Source organism: Canis aureus, chromosome 17, assembly GCF_053574225.1.
Source record: "Canis aureus isolate CA01 chromosome 17, VMU_Caureus_v.1.0, whole genome shotgun sequence".
Lineage (NCBI taxonomy): Eukaryota > Metazoa > Chordata > Mammalia > Carnivora > Canidae > Canis > Canis aureus.
Window position 1 is genome coordinate 200,561 of NC_135627.1, and position 4,104 is coordinate 204,664.

General features: G+C 46.0%; 1 pseudogene; it reads right to left on the minus strand.

Moving 5' to 3' along the window:
* Positions 1–1,331: 1,331 nt before the first annotated feature.
* On the minus strand, positions 1,332–2,552 carry LOC144287404 (uncharacterized; annotated as a pseudogene).
* Between the last annotated feature and the right edge of the window lie 1,552 nt (positions 2,553–4,104).

Below are 4,104 nucleotides of genomic sequence, written 5' to 3' on the forward strand. Positions count from 1 at the left end.
TAGCTAGAAAACCATTTCATCCCCAGGGACCACATTCAACGGTGACAAAAGTGTCCGGAGGATCAACAGTGTCAGAGCATTTCCGCACAAGCTGAAAATAATGAACAAACAACAGGACAATGGAAAGATGATTGAGGATCATAAAAAAATGATGCATTGAAGTGAGTCAGCAATAGAATAAATGTGGTTTTAAAGAAACAACCTGCTACAGAGTACCCTACAAGGAGTGTGGCTCAAGGCAGTAATTTGCCCTCTGTACTCAGCATTGTCCAAGCTCTTAAGAGAGTAATAGACTCAATTTTTATTTCTACATTTTAAGAAGGATCCTAGGAGTACTATGTAGGGGGTGCTTCAAGTGGCAGAATGACCCCAAGTTTTGGGCACTGTCCTATGCTCAAGCAGTGGAGGGGTGTCATCTTGTTGAAGGACCCCTAGACTGGCTCTGAGAGGTGGGCTGTAATTGTGATGCACAAGCTTTCAGCACCTGCAGTCTGCTCCCCTGCCCTCTTCTTCCCTCACCCACTAAGCCAGGTTTCCAGCCTGCAGACAACCAAAGAGGTCTTCTTCAAAGACCTAAAATCATCAGTCTCTGGGCTACAGCTTCTAGTGTGGGTCTGGGGCTGCTGAGTAAAATCTTCCTCATTTTGGCTTGGGTTGGTGTATGTCAGGGGTAGGAAGGAGGGGGAATTGCTAGCCTACTGGCAGGCTCCTCACTCATCTATCTTGAATAAAGCATAACCAACAACCCTGTCTGTAGGCACAGAGCTCCCAGCTTGCCTTTCCATTCAGAGAAGTTTATGGAGAGCCCATAGTAGCTCATTAGAACAAGACACTGATTCTTAACATATGTGAGCATCTCAGTATCCCCAGACTTTCAGGAGAAAATTGCTGACATAGAAGACAGAAATGGAGTTTCACAAAGACACCTCACCTTAGAGAAAACAGCCACAGACAAAACAACAGAAAATTACATTAAAAGCCTCAAAAAGATTCAAGAAGATATTGCATATCCACAATCTAAGAACAGGATGCTATTTACAAACAGGTAGAGAACAGGAAAGAAATTAAAAATATGACTGCTGAACTTAATGTCACAGAGGAGTTCAAAGATCAAAGGAGTCTTCCAGAACATGAGATGAGAGAGAGATGAGAAATACAGATGAGAGCTAAGCCAGGAGAGACAGAGTCATCAGCACGCAGCTGAGGAGTAAAGTGTCTGAGACTTGGAGCTTCAGGGCAAACTATGTGACTAAGACATAGCAGGAAATTTCCCAGAGCAGAGAGCCTGCCTCTGCCTCCAGGCTGAGGAAATCGGGCTGTGAGGAGCCACATTTTTTTTTTTTTATGCTTGCATGAAGTTTATTGACAAAGTACGTTTGGGTGGCAGACTCCACCTTGAACGTTGACTCAGACGGTGGTGTTTTCAGCATCAGTTTTAAGTTTCTGCTCTGCGAACAGGGGCAGTAGTCACGGTTATTTCTCCAGCAATACCGTAACTTCCAAAGGGAGTACGTTTGTCACCAGATCCTGAACCTTTTTTGGCTACATCTTCTACTGGGAATGCAACAGAAAGAAAAACTGGGCTTTGTGGCCTGGGGACATCTTGTCCACTTGTAGGAGGACTACCATTCTGGGGGTTTGGGCTATGTTTTTTTTTTTTTTTTTAATTTTTACTTATTTATGATAGTCACACACAGAGAGAGAGAGAGAGAGAGAGAGAGAGAGGCAGAGACACAGGCAGAGGGAGAAGCAGGCTCCATGCACCGGGAGCCCGATGTGGGATTCGATCCTGGGTCTCCAGGATTGCGCCCTGGGCCAAAGGCAGGCGCCAAACTGCTGCGCCACCCAGAGATCCCTGGGCTATGTTTCTGGAATTTCTGATCTGCAGGAACAGCAATGGGTACTTGTATTGCAGCGTTATCTCTTCAAGGCATCTGACTGAGAAACAACAGCATGTCCAGGAAGAGGTTTCCAATCCTGAGCTTCCCGAACATTCGAGCCTACTAAAATAAAAGGTGGGGCACTGGTCTTCTTGCTGTCATCCATCATCACGTAAGTTGGAGAAGTAACTTTCGGTGGCTGCTGCAGAAACTGTGGATCCTTAGGATTAGATAAATAGGGGGTTGCTTGGGGGAAAGGCCCAGGTGCGTGGCGGTGATGGATGACTCTGTTTATTCATATCAGTTAGACAATAAAGGGTCCACATGTTAGAGTATGGTGGTGGTTGTCCTGCTTTGCTTGCTGCTATGGCTAACATCAGCAGCAAACTGAGCTGGGTCAGCTGGCACATAAGCAAACTCTTGTGAGACAGCTGCTGGAGATGGTGAGGATGGTGGGGTCACAGCCTTAGGGGTAGATGGTTTCGGGCTGCCACCACAGGCTGCTTCGGGGGTCTCTTCGGGCTCCAGGAGCACCTCTGCGTGAACTGATGGGAACTGAGTGGTTTTGTTCATAAACAGTGGTCCAGCTATATTGTCCTCCTCTGTGTCCGTAGATTTCTCTATCCGTGTAGGTTCTTGGGAAACTACAGATGTTTCTACCTGTTCTTCCATACTGGTCCGACTCCACCTGGCCAGTGGGAGTCTCAGGACATTTGGAAAAGGAACCCATCTGAAAGCCCTGGGAAGAAAAGACTAGATCACATGTGAGGATCTGGAACCAGACAGGCTTCAGACCCACAGCTAGAAGACACCTGAGGTGTCCTGCAGTAAAACAGCAAACTGCACGTGGCATTTTGCCCCCTCTCTTACAAGAACAAAAATAAACGAAGACAAGGAGAAAGAGGAACACATTTGATCTCCACCAAAGCTAGACACAGTGAAAAGTCTACACCACTCGAGATGGGGAGGCAGAGAAAGCAGGACAAGGGAGGATGGAGATCCTGAAAAGCTGTGGTCACAACACTTGAGAGTAAGTGTCACATCCTAAGGGGACGGGGACAAGCATCGGGCATCACTGGGCATGGAGAAGCAGAACTCAGGCCACCAGGAAGAGTCCATGGAGAGGAAGGTAGACAGGGACACGGCACTGTGAATGCCCCATGCTGGCCTGCGGGCCGAGGTCAGTCACTCACACTAGTTGAGTGGCTAGTTGAACCTAGTCAGTTCATTCAGACTAGTTGAACCTAGTCTCCACCGCTCAACTTCCAGACTGAATTTCCCATAAAAATCTGATCCAGGGAGGACTCATTATACTTGAAGATGAGTCATAATCAGAAAGAAATCAACACAGGATCCACATAAGAATAAAGTAAGAATGAAAACTATAAAATAAAGAGAAAGGAAATAGCAAAACCAATAGCAAAACAGTGTGGACCAAACTGAAGAGTGAAAATGGACCAAACACATATCCAAACAGAAACATCACTCTTCCAAACAGAGAGATGCACAGAGCAAACCACAGAACTCTATATATGCTTAAAAGAACAGCAAGAAAAAATGCACTAAAATGTGAAATACATAGACAAAACCAAGTCTCACTGTGCCCTTTCTGACACTCAGTGAATGCCCTGAAATAAGTTCAATGATGATATTAAAATAAAAAGACTCTCAGGCTGAATCACAAAGCAAAATCAGAATTATGTTGTGTGAAAGTTGTGTGAAACAAGATTCAGAGGGTATGTAGGACCAGGCCTGGAAATTGGGGATTCAGAGGGTGTGCAGGACTGAGCCTGAATCAGACAGACTCAGGGGGTGTGCAGGACCAGGTCTGAATCAGAGGGACTCAGAGGATTGCAGGACCAGGTCTGAACCAGAGAGTCAGTGCGCAACGAGAGGATGGGCATACTCTTAGGAGGCATAAGATCCTCAAAAAGCATTAACATATAGTATGGGTTTATTTATTTATTTATTTATTTATTTATTGGACAGTTAGTTAAAAATAGCCAGAGAGGAAGATTCATGGTGGCAGGGTTATGCTGTCATATGAATGACAATAGGAAGCTCAGGAATAAGGGCAGCTATGTGGTGCAGTTGGTCAAGTGTCTGTCTTGTGCTCAGGTCATGATCTCTGGCTCCTGGGATTGGCCCCCAGGTCAGGCTCCTGGCTTAGTGGGGAGCCTGCTTCTCCCTTTCCCCTCTCCCTTCCCCCTGCTCATGCTCTCTT